Source organism: Sus scrofa, chromosome 1 (genome assembly GCF_000003025.6).
Source record: "Sus scrofa isolate TJ Tabasco breed Duroc chromosome 1, Sscrofa11.1, whole genome shotgun sequence".
In the NCBI taxonomy this organism is placed as follows: domain Eukaryota; kingdom Metazoa; phylum Chordata; class Mammalia; order Artiodactyla; family Suidae; genus Sus; species Sus scrofa.
This window is the reverse complement of record NC_010443.5, coordinates 250,501,632-250,514,786: the sequence shown is the minus strand read 5'-3', so window position 1 is coordinate 250,514,786 and position 13,155 is coordinate 250,501,632. Positions and strand designations below refer to the sequence as shown.

General features: G+C 42.4%; 1 protein-coding gene across 5 annotated transcripts in view; it reads left to right on the top strand.

Moving 5' to 3' along the window:
* PTPN3 (protein tyrosine phosphatase, non-receptor type 3) overlaps positions 1–13,155 on the top strand; it is a 165,018-nt gene that overhangs the window by 68,362 nt on the left and 83,501 nt on the right. The window lies entirely within an intron of this gene.

Here is a 13,155-nt window from a genome sequence, read left to right as displayed (position 1 = left end):
GTGCACCACTAGTTCCATTGTCAGCTATGATTATTTTATTCATTAACAGGCATAAAGCCTTAAAAGATAGTACTTTAGAATTTTGTGGTGGAGTTCCCGTTGTGGCTCAGTGGTAAGGAACCCAATTAGTATCCATGAGGACGTGGGTTCGATCCCTGGCCTCCATCCGTGGGTTAAGGATCCAGGGTTGCGGTGAGCTGCAGTGTAAGTCATTGACGTGGCTCGGATTTGGTGTGGCTGTGGCTGTGGCTGGCTCCATTTCAATCCCTAGCCTGGAAACTTCCATATGCCGTGGGTGCTGCCCTTAAAAAAAAAAAAAGAAAATGACCATGGGAGTTCCCGTCGTGGCTCAGTGGTTAACGAATCTGACTAGGAACCATGAAGATTCGGGTTTGATCCCTGGCCTTGCTCAGTGGGTTAAGGATCCAGCGTTGCCCTGAGCTGTGGTGTAGGTCACAGACGTGGCTCGGATCCCACGTTGCTGTGGCTGTGGCGTACGCCAGTGGCTACAGCTCCGATTCGACCCCTAGCCTGGGAACTTCCATATGCCGTGCATGCGTGCGGCCCTAGAAAAAGGCAAAAAGACCAAAAAAAAAAAAAAAAAAGACTAAATAAATACATAAAAATTTGGGGGGTATAGGTCCAGGACAAATTAGTTTTACCATTGGATTAACAACATGAAACTGCCTCCCCTAATGAATAAATTTTTCTAATTTAGTAAGTATCCATCAGTGATGATGTTTACATCCTAAGCTCATCTTTGAAATAAGTTAGTATATTTATCTTTGTATTATGATGCAATGTGTATTTTGGAAATTAAAACGAGGTAAACGGGGGAAGAATGCAGTGTTGATAAATTCATGAAAGTGGTAGTCGTGAGGAATATTAAATTCCATGTGCCAGTTGTAATATGGTTTTCAGCTGCACCTAATTGAAAATTAATAAAGTGAAGGCTTTTCTAAGATATGGGCATGTCACAGATGAGCTAAAATCACTAGTTTTTAATGAGTTGGAGTGAGTTTGTTAACATCTGCAAAGCCTAATAAATCAGAATGCATGCATCTCTTTTTCTTTTCTTCCTTATGACAGAATGGGTGGTTGACCCATTCTGCGAAAGAGTGCCCAACAGAAGGCCCTATGGCCCTATGGAGATGATGAATTGTTTATATATTGGATGTTATAAATTAAGAATTGCTGTCTCTAAAAGATGTGAACTAATTCGAACAAGTCAAGACCTCTGGTTACGAAGCAGCACGTAGTAGAGTCCTTTTTGAGCCGCACTTATTTTCTTGTGGCTTCCTTCCTCTGTTATGACTACAGCATTAACTCCAGCATTTACACACAGACTGCAAGGTCTGTTACTTCAGCATTGCCCTAAGAAGCGCTTCTCCAGACTGAGTGATGGGGCAGCCAAGCTCTAGAAACCCTTTTTGGCTCTAGGAAGCAGCTTACAGTATGACAGGAGAACTGACATGGGGTGCCAACCTAACCAAGCCTTTCACGGTAGGCACACAGTCAGAACTGAAAGGGGATAACTGGTTGAGGGTTTTCCACTGCCTTGGTGCTCAGACCCCCTGCATTAGTGTCACATTGGGGTGCTTATGACAAAAGTAGCTTCTACTTGACAGCTAAAGCAAGGCGAGGTCCTGGTTTGAATGCTAGATCAGGAGGAAGGCAGTAAAGAGACAGCGTCTGAATAGCTTGCAACATTTTCTTATGGGCAGTATGTGTTTTTCTGAGGTTAAATTTCCTCCGTGTGATCATTGTCCTGTGGCTGTGAAAAGTCCGTGTTCTCAGGAGGTACCTGTTAAAATATTTAGAGGTAAAAGGGCATGATCTCTACCACTTTTGAGTGTTCAGTAAAAAGCATGGGGGAGGGGTGTGCAGGAGAGAGAGAAAGCATATGTGGCAAAATGTTAAGTTGAATCCAGGCCAATAGGGATGTACAGGAATTCTCTTTTTTCTTGGAACTTTTCTAGAAGCTCAAAACATTTTTCGCATTTTATTTATTTATTTATTTATTTATTTATTTATTTATTTATTTTTTGTCTGTTTGCCTTTCCTAGGGCCGCTCCCGTAGCATATGGAGCTTCCCAGGCGAGGGGTCTAATCAGAGCTGTAGCCACCGGCCTGCGCCAGAGCCACAGCAATGCGGGATCCGAGCTGCATCTGCAGCCTACACCACAGCTCACGGCAACGCTGGATCCTTAACCCACTGAGCAAGGCCAGGGATCAAACCTGCAACCTCGTGGTTCCTAGTCGAATTCGTTAACCACTGTGCCACGACAGGAACTCCCATTTTTTGCATTTTAAAATGCAGTTTCCTGGGTCCTTACTCAACCAGCATCTTTGGGGGTGGTACCCAAGAATCTGTATTTTATCAAACTCCCCAGATGATTCTTAAGAACACTGAAGTTTTGTTTAAGTCTCTGGCTAAAAAGAGTCTCCTTTTAATCCCTGTTTCTTTTTTAGCAATTTAGATATTAAGTATACATTCTTCATTTGATCTCATCTTGATCTAGTGCTTGATAAATGATGAATCCCCATCCAGATGTTTGTAAGTTTTATCTTTAGGAGGGAGTACCCCATTTGCTTCAGAGGCACGTAAGGAGCTCTTAGGCCCAGGCTTAGAAGCTGTCCTGTGGGAGGTGCAGCCAAGAACCAGAAAGTGGTTGTTTTCCTATCTGTATGCGGTATAGTTGGGAGTGATGCAAGTGATTATTAAGGCTGCGGTTTGCCCCCCGAAGATTCGGGTAACCCATAATTTAGCAACCCAACTGCTGTGTTTACAGTGGGAAGGGAGAGGAAGCAATATTGGTATTAGCAGCTAAACAAATTAAACATTTATCTTACATACATTCCATGGTATTTGAGAAGCATACAGTTTGAGTCATCCGTCTCACATGGCTGATTGTATGAGTGTTTATTACTTTTCGTCATCTGCTGATCTGTTGGGGCTCATAAATAGCCAAAAAATTAAAAAAATTTTAAATAAAGGAGAATTATCATAAGTTCACTAGGGAAAGGAAGGGAACTGGGTGACAGAGAAGGCCTTATATATTCTAGGAGACAGTTTTAAATGAGCTGAACTGTGGTGATAAATGAGAAAGGTCCACGTTTCCCTTGAGGAAGAGGGAAGAAAGTACCAAGTCCTGGTACGGGGTGAGGTGTGTTTCTCTGGTGGCCACTAGGTGGTGGCATTGGCCTAGGTCAGCCTGAGGATGCTCCAGGTTAAGCCACCTGTGGTTCATTTGTGCCCTTTATTCACAAATTAAGTGTGTGTAAATCAGGACTTCTTGCTTTCTTTTTTCTGACATCTTTGTGCTTTTAAATTAGAGGTCTGGTTCTTATTTTTAAAAACAAGGGTATGGGAGTTCCTGTCGTGGCTCAGCGGAAACAAATCTGACTAGCATCCATGAGGATGCAGGTTTGATCCCTGGCCTCGCTTGGTGGGTTAAATGATCCAGCATTGCCGTGAGCTGTGGTTTAGGTCATAGATGCGGCTTGGATCTGGCGTTGCTGTAGCTGTGGTGTAGGCTGGCAACTGCAGCTCCGATTCAGTCCCTAGCCTGGGAACCCACATATGCCTCAGGTACAACCCTAAAAATATTAAAAAAATAAAAATAAAAACAAGGGTGTGAAATAATTTCAATCCGTCCTTTAAAAATACTCAGAATTGGGTTGCTTTCTAACTTTTAATGGAGAAGAGTTGCCCCTTTCCCTTCTTCCTGCCTGTGGTTCATTGACTTGTGAAAAACAAATGTCCCCAGATCAGCATGTGGACTCTTAGGAAGTATAGCATCACCTCTTCCCCGTCTTGGGCTCCAGGATAGTTGATAGAAGCCCTGTTACCCAGCCCTGGCCACGAAGACTATGGTGCCTCAGCTTCCCCAGGGCAATGGGCTTCTGCTTCCGGGTCCATTGACGTTGTAGAGCAGCTAAAACTACATCACATCTACAACTGCAGGGAACACTAGTGTGTCTGTAAGTGTTTAAAACCAGGATGTTTCTGCAACGTCAAGAATCTTCAGTCAGCACCCAATAGCATTAGAAGCTTAGCATTGTTTTTGCTTTAGGCAAATCATGTTCAGAGACTGAGATTGTCTTTGCTGATAATTTATTTAACTCAGGTTCACTGCAGGAATTGTAATTTATAGTATTTTGCAAGCCAGTAGCATACAGGATAACATCTCTTAATAAGCCAATGAAGAAATAACATACCCCAAACCAATGACACATTCATTGCACTACTGTTTCAGGCAATGGGGAGGTGGAAGGGTCTAGGTTTAGTTGAGACAGACGTTTCTTTTTTTTTTTTGTCATTTATCTTTTTTATTGTTGTTATGTTTCTTTTTTTTTTTCCCACTGTACAGCAAGGGGATCAAGTTATCCTTACATGTATGCATTTTTCCCCCACCCTTTGTTCTGTTGCAATATGAGTATCTAGACATAGTTCTCAATGCTACTCAGCAGGATCTCCTTGTAAATCTATTCTAAGTTGTGTCTGATAAGCCCAAGCTCCCGATCCCTCCCACTCCCTCCCTCTCCCCCTGGGCAGCCACAAGTCTATTTTCCAAGTCCATGATTTTCTTTTCTGTGGAAATGTTCATTTGTGCTGGATATTAGATTCCAGTTATAAGGGACGTCATATGGTATATATCTTTGTCTTTCTGACTCATTGCACTCTGTATGAGAGTCTCTAGTTCCATCCATGTTGCTGCAAATGGCGTTATTTTGTGTTTTTTTATGGCTGAGTAGTATTCCATTGTGTATAAATACCACCTCTTCCGAATCCAATCATCTGTTGATGGACATTTGAGTTGTTTCCATGTCCTGGCTATTGTGAATAGTGTTGCAATGAACATGCAGGTACATGTGTCTCTTTTAAGTAGAGTTTTGTCCGGATAGATGCCCAAGAGTGGGATTGTGGGGTCATATGGAAGTTCTATGTATAGATTTCTAAGGTATCTCCCAACTGTTCTACGTAGTGGCTGTACCAGTTTACATTCCCACAAACAGTGAAGGAGGGTTCTCTTTTCTCCACACCCCCTCCAGCACTTGTTATTTGTGGATTTATTAATGATGGCCATTCTGACTGGTGTGAGGTGGTATCTCATGGTAGTTTTGATTTGCATTTCTCTTATAATCAGTGATGTTGAGCATTTTTTCATGTGTTTGCTGGCCATCTTCCTTGGAGAACAGTCTATTCAGGTCTTTTGCCCATTTTTCCATTGGGTGGTTAGCTTTTTTGCTGTTGAGTTGTATAAGTTGCTTGTATATTCTAGAGATCAAGCCCTTGTCCATTGCATCGTTTGAAACTATTTTCTCCCATTCTGTAAGTTGTTGTTTTCTTTTTGGTTTCCTTTGCTGTGCAAAAGCTTGTCAGTTTGATTAGGTCCCATGGGTTTACTTTTGCTCTTATTTCTGTTGCCTTGGACAACTGAGCTGAGAAAATATTCATGAGGTGGATGTCAGAGAGTGTTTTGCCTATGCTCTCTTCTAGGAGTTTGATGGTGTCCTGTCTTATATTAAGTCTTTCAGCCATGTTGAGTTTATTTTTGTGCATGGTGTGAGGGTGTGTTCTAATTTCATTGCTTTGCATGCAGCCGTCCAGGTTTCCCAGCAATGCTTGCTGAATAGACTTTCTTTTTCCCATTTTATGCTCTTGCCTCCCTTGTCAAAGATTAACTGACCATAGGTGTCAGGGTTTATTTCTGGGTTCTCTCTTCTGTTCCATTGGTCTGTCTGTCTGTTTTGATCCCAGTACCACACTGTTTTGATGACTGTGGCTTTGTAATATTGCTTGAAGTCTGGGAGAGTTATGCCCCCTGCTTTGTTTTTGTTTCTCAGGATTGCTTTGGCAGTTCTGGGTCCTTTGTGGTTCCCTATAAATTTCTGGATTGTTTGTTGCAGTTCTGTGAAAAATGTCCTGGGTAATTTGATAGGGATTGCATTGACTCTGTAGATTGCTTTGGGTAGTATGGCCATTTTTACAATATTGATTTTTCCAATCCAGGAACATGGATTATCTTTCCATTTCTTTACATCTTCTTTGATTTCTTTGATTAAAGTTTTATAGTTCTCAGCATATAAGTCCTTTACCTCCTTGGTCAGGTGTATTCCGAGGTATTTGATTTTGTGAGGTGCAATTTTAAAAGATATTGTATTTTGTATTCCTTTTCTAATATTTCGTTGTTGGTTTACAGAAATGCAACTGATTTCTGAATGTTAATCTTATATCCTGCTACTTTGCTGAATTTATTAATCAGTTCAAGTAGTTTTTGTGTTGAGTCCTTAGGGTTTTCTATGTATAGTATCATGTCATCTGCGTACAGTGACAGTTTTATCTCTTCTCTTCCTATTTGGATGCCTTTTATTTCTTTTGTTTGTCTAATTGCTGTGGCCAGGACTTCCAAACTATGTTGAATAGCAGTGGTGAGAGTGGGCATCCCTGTCTTGTTCCAGATTTGAGTGAGAAGGCTTTCAGTTTTTCCCCATTGAGTATTATATTTGCTGTGGGTTTATCATAAATGGCTTTATGTTCAGGAATGTTCCCTCTATACCCACTTTGGCGAGGGTCTTGATCATGAATGGATGTTGGACTTTGTCATATGCTTTTTCTGTGTCTATTGAGATGATCATATGATTTTTGACTTTTCTTTTGTCAATGTGGTGTATGACGTTGATTGATTTGCGTATGTTGAACCATCCTTGTGAACCTGGCATGAACCCTACCTGGTCATGGTGTATGATTTTTTTGATATGTTGTTGGATTTGGTTGGCTAAGATTTTGTTGAGTATTTTTACGTCTATATTCATCACAGATATTGGTTGATAGTTTTCTTTTTTGGTGGTATATTTTACGTCTATATTCATCACAGATATTGGTTGATAGTTTTCTTTTTTGGAATTAGGGTGATGGTGGCATCATAGAATGCCTTTGGGAGTATTCCTTCTTCTTCAACCTTTTGAAAGAGTTTAAGAAGGATTGGCACCAGTTCCTCTTTATATGTTTGTTAGAATTTGCCTGTGAAGCCATCTGGTCCTGGACTTTTATTTGTAGGGAGTGTTTTATGACCTCTTCAATTTCATTTCTAGTGATCGGTCTGTTCAGTTGGTCTGTTTCTTCTTGATTCAGTTTTGGCAGGCTGTAAGATTCTGGAAAATTGTCCATTTCTTCCAGATTGTCAAATTTGTTGGCATATGGTTGTTCATAGTATTCTCTTATGGTTTTTTGTATTTCTGCAATATCCGTTGTGATTTCTCCTTTTTCATTTATAATTTTGGTTATTTGAGTTCTTTCTCTCCTCTTTTTAGTGAGTCTGGCCAGGGGTTTGTCAATTTTGTTTACCTTTTCAAAGAACTAGCTCTTGGTTTTATTAATTTTCTCTATTGTTTTTTGAATCTCTATTTTGATTTCTTCTTTGATCTTTATAATTGCTTTCCTTCTGCTGACTTTAGGTCTTTTTTCTTCTTTTTCTAATTCGTTTAGGTGGAGGGTTAAGTTGTCAATTTGGGATCTTCTTTTTTGAGAGAAGCCTGTATCGCTATAAATTTCCCTCTGAGCACTGCTTTTGCAGCATCCCATAGATTTTGAGAGGTTGTGTCTTCATTATCATTTGTTTCAAGGTATTTTTTAATTTCCTTCTTGATTTCCTCATTGACCCATTGGTGTTTTAGTAGCATGTTGTTTAGTCTCCATGTAGTAGGTTTTTTCTCATTTCTTTTCCCATGGTTGATTTCTAATTTCATGGCGTTGTGGTCAGAGAAGATACTTGAGATAATTTCTATGCTCCTAAATTTGTTGAGGTTAGCTTTGTGTCCCAATATGTGGTCGATTCTTGAGAATGTTCAATGTGCATTTGAGAAGAATGTGTATTTTTATGTTTTTGGATGAGGTGTCCTGAAGATATCAATTAAGTCTAACTTTTCTATTGTTTCCTTTAGGATCTCTGTTGCTTTATTGGTTTTCTGTCTAGAGGATGAGACAGACGTTTCTACAAGGTGGTTCTTGGTAGATTCTGTCCTTCCAACTAAAAGCTGCTGGTTTGGGTCCTTCGCTAACCGGGCATGTAGTTTCCAGGCAACTGCGCCAGTGTTGGCAGGCAAGGTGCACTGCTCCATAGGTTATTACTCCAGGAATCATTACAGGGCTGGCGCCACTGCGAGGTTTAACACCACTGCCGACCAAGATTAGCCTGGTCTCAGCAGAAGCAAGTGTCTTAAGGCCTTTGGAGAGCTATTTAGATCAGCAAAGCGTACCCTTGCCCAGTCCAAACCCTCTCCAGTGGCCAGTCAACCTCTTGGTGTTTAGTCCATCATGGAAGGGCACCACTGCCATTACTGTGGTGTCTGGGGTGTGATGGTCCCTCCACTCCAAGTACGAGAGTTGGATAAGAAAGTCCTAATGTCTAACTTCAAAGCCACAGTCAAAACAGGCTATTCAAAACAAGTTCAAACCACAAACAGCTTTGTCCAAAAACGCGCTTTTCAAAGGGTTAGTCAGTACACAATAGGTTGTTAGTGAAATGTCATCTCTTGAGTGCCTGGGACGAGTCACACGTCGTGTAGGCACTTAACACATGCTGACCCTGGGGCTCACAGTGTTTGTCCAGCCCCACCCCACACCAAGCGAGATGTCGACTCAGTCACACTGTTTTGCAAATATAATCTTTGTTAAAAAACGATAGTCTCAGTAGAACCTCTATTGTTAATTGTGCAGAACAGTTTCTAAAGCCCCATGATTGAATTTTTTTTTTTTTTCTTAATTTTTATCCAAAGAATCAGCTTGGCCTCCATGTTGTAAAATGCACCCGCTGCCGCTGTCGTCATCTGTGGTTGGAGAGGCCAGTGTGTTCCTGGGTAGGTTGTGGCTTTGTTTAGAATTAAGAGGCTTATAAAGGAAGCCATAGAAACCCCGAGTTCCCCAATTGCTGTGGTATACAGGAAACAGGGCTGTTAGTCAGCGTCCATTGTCCTGAGCGGCTTAAGATATAATTTCAAGACAATCGGGAAACACCGCATGGCCCAGTTGTGTGGTTATTCACCACCAGGCTCGCTCTTACCAAGGTTTGCTTTGCAAGTAATTGTGGAGGGAACATTTCTGCAGCCTTCATGAAATACCTTATGATGACGTTGTTGGTGGGTCCCGAGCCCTTTATGTAACAATGGGAGGTCAATGCGGGGAGGAAAAAGCAGGTCTCCTCTGTGTCGCTAGGCTACTTGAGTCTCTCAGCAGCTGGCTCCGTGATCATGCTGGGAGCTCCGTTAACCCTGGCTTAGGTAGTAAGTCCCACGGGTCACAGGCTGGCATTGGACTCAGGTGAGGGCCCGGCCATGGCTGTGTCAGCCCATGTGACTTTCATTTGGAGGCTCCTATTTGAAACCACTTTTGGTTTCTCTCTGTCCAGCATCATGGTGTGATTTGCTCTCAGTTTTAGCTGCTCTGGGGAGCTGCCCAAGTCTTTCACATGTGTACCCCCAATGAATGGCCCGTCGAACCTATGCACTTGTCCCTCGGTGTCTGCCAGGGGCGTCCCAGGACTGCCCCCGCCTTGGACACCCAAATCCGAGGGTGTTTAAGTGGCTTATATATTGGCGTAGTATTTGCCTGTAACCTACTGTATCCTTAAAATCATCTCTAGATTACTTATCATACCTGATGCAAAGTAAAAGCTACATAAATAGCTCTAAGTAAGACATAAATGCTGTGTAAATAGTTGGCGCTTGTGGCAAATTCAAGTTTGGCGTTCTCCACATTCTGGAATTTTTTTTTTTTCCTGAATATTTTTTGATCCACGGCTGGTTGAATCTGAGGATGCCAAGCTCCTAGATATGGAGAGTTGACCTCTTCTAAGTCTGACCATCAGAAACACACCCTGAGATTCCTTGAAAACATGTCCCTCTAGCCGTCACCAGCCTGGCCCTTCCTTTGAGGACTTCCCAAAAGGAATGTCATTCTGCACCACACCCCAGGATGCTGAATCACCCTCTGTGGGAGGGGCAGGGACAGGCGTATTTTCTGAAAGCTCCCCAGGTACTTCTGATGTGCAGCTCCCACTAAGAACCACCGTTATAATAGTTCTATTGTATCTTTAAAAAAGTGAGTTTATAACCCACCTGAAATTCTGAGACCAGGACTAAACAGTAAATTTGACATTTAAAATTTATCACAGTGAAAGCATTATGGAACACATTTGTTGTCTTTTGATAACTTTTAGTGTCACTCAGAAAATGCCTCCCTGCTTCTGGTGACATTTTCCTTGGAAAGGGCAAGGTGGAGGTGGTGGGGTGGGTGGAATTTTGTAAGTGACAACAAGTTCCCTTCCACTGCTGGTCCCAAGAGTCTTTCTTTTTTTGAAATTAATATTTGAAATTTCCTATCGCCATCTATGGAAGAGTGGAGGTTTTCCTGGAGCTTCTGAAATAGGGTTGGGTCCAAAGTCGCCCTTCTGTCCTGGATGTACCTTCCTTCCAGCGTTCACCTCCTCTGGTTTTGCTCCCCATCCCCCAACTACGCTGTGCTTCTGTGGTTCCTTGCGGCTCAGCCTCTGGTCAGCTTGGTCCTCCTCCTCTCCTGGTGAACGATTTTCAAATCTTGGTCTCTAGCCCCACCCAGACGTTTTGGTGCCGCTTTTCTGGTTGTGTGACTGCCCCTGACAATGTGGACCCTGGATCTGCAGCTTCGGTGGGTGTCACCCAGGAGTCTGGGAAATGCAGGTTCTCGGGCCCCACCAAGACCTGCTTGAATCCGAGTCTGCATGTTACCAAGACCCCCAAGCCACGTGTGTGCGCGTCACAGTGTTAGGGCACTGGCCTAGGGGACATCCCCATGCTGCATTCTCATCGAAGCCCCCACTCTCCTCCCATCCTTTTCCCCTGCCTGTTCCCACCAACCCAGCTTTGTCTATCAGGTTGTACTCTTTTTTCCCAGACTGAGTCTTGGTTTCCTTTTTCATTTTATTCATCGATTCATTCACGTTTGTTGACTGCCTACCAGAGCGAGGTGTATGCCGTGAGCCACACCAGACCCTCATGAAGCTCAGCTTCCAGTGGCAAAAGCAGATATTAACTACATCATTAATTGTAAATTATGATGAAGCACTGTGGAAGGCCTATAGCACAAATATGTGAGTAGTTAAGGCAGCCCGGAAAGGCTTCCCTGAGGAAGTGATCCTCGTGCTGAGCCCCGAGGCCGGAGAGGAGTTAATCAGGTGAAGGGGAGCAGAAAGACCTTTCCATGCAGAAGGGCTAGCATGTGCAAAGGCCTGGCTCATCATAGAAAGTTTGCAGAGAATTAACTTTTAAAAGAACATTACATTGCTCTGAAGTCCTTCATGCTTATCTGCTCTTTCACCCAATCGTGTCAGATTTACACCTCTGTGCCTAAGCCGAGGAGCTGGCCTGGACCCTTTCCCCTGCTTCCTGTACCACGTGACCATATGCTTGGTTGCCTACCTCTTTAGTCTGTTAGTCTAATACTTCTCAACTACGTTCACTAGTAAGACCACTTCCCTATTGTTCCCTGAATCCACCATGGTTAGATTTTAAACCGCTAATTCCCTCTTGATTTATTATTTATTTATTTGTCTTTTGAAGGCTGCACCTGTGGCATATGGAGGTTCCCAGGCTAGGGGTGGAATCGGATTTGGGTGTCCAAGGCGGGGGCAGTCCTGGGACGCCCCTGGCAGACACCGAGGGACAAGTGCATAGATTCAACGGGCCATTCACTGGGGGTACACATGTGAAAGACTTGGGCAGCTCCCCAGAGCAGCTCCCCAGAGCAGCTAAAACTGAGAGCAAATCACACCATGATGCTGGACAGAGAGAAACCAAAGGTGGTTTCAAATAGGAGCCTCCAAATGAATCACAGCCACAGCAACGCCAGATCCGAGCCGCCTCTGTGACCTACACCACAACTCACGGCAATGCTGGATCCTTAACCCACCGAGCAAGGCCAGGGATCGAACCCGCAACCTCATGGTTCCTAGTCGGATTCGTTTCTGATGCGCTACAATGGGAACTCCTCTCTTCATGTATTTTTTAAGTAAACTTTATGGAAATGTCCATATGAAAAAAGAGTACGAATCGTTAAGTGTAGAGCTTGATGAGTTTTCAAAGTGAATATACCAGTGTTATTAGCACCCCATTCAAGAGATGGATTGTAAGTATCCCAGAAAACCCCATACACCCCCTCAGTTACTGCACCCAGATGTAACCGCTATCCTGTCTTCTACTACCATTGATTAGTTCTGCCTGTTTCTGAACTTTACACAAATGGAATCATGCTATAGGTCCACCTATTGAGTCTTGCTGCTTTTGCAGAAATTTGCATTGTGTGTCACAGTAGTTCATTTATTTCCTTGGCTGCATAGTCATGTATGATGTGACTGCACCACAGTTTATCCGGTCTATTGATGGGCATTTGGGTCTTTTCCAGTTTGGAGCTATTATGAAAATTCTTCTGCCTGCCTTTTAGTGGATAAATGTATACTTTTCTGTTGGGAATATGCCCAGGAGTGGAATTATATCACAAAATATGCATATGTTCAGCTCTAGTAGATAACTGCCAAATGGTTTTCCAGAGTAGTTGCACTAATTTACAGTCTTTCCAGCAGCGCCTGAGAGTTCCAGCTGCTCCACACCTTGGCCAACCCTTGGTTTTATCAGATTTCATTGTTAGCCGTTCTGGTGGGTGGGTGTGGTACTGTTGCTTTGAGGTTTTAGTTTGCATTCTTTGACAATGAATGTTCCCATTTTCTGCATAATTGTTTGGTTGTTTCCTCTTATTGATTTGTAGAAGCTCCTTATATATTCTTTATAGATCTATATTGCAAATATTTCTATGGGTTGCTTTTTCTTTTCAATAGACTTTTAATGAATCAATGTTCTTAATATAGTCTAATTGATCAGTAAATGTCTTCATATTTTAAATCATTTTTGCATCACATTTTGTTCTGTAAAACCTTAGGGGGTAAATTACACAAATATAGAAACATAGTAAAACATAAAAAATTAAAAGCCTCAGAAATATAAATTAGAAGATTTAGACCAGAGAGATACACAAATAAGCCGTACAATCCTTATAAACATGTTATAATTGAGCAGTAACTATTGTTTAAAGCCACTTAGAAGTCAGAACTCAAATGGGGAGTT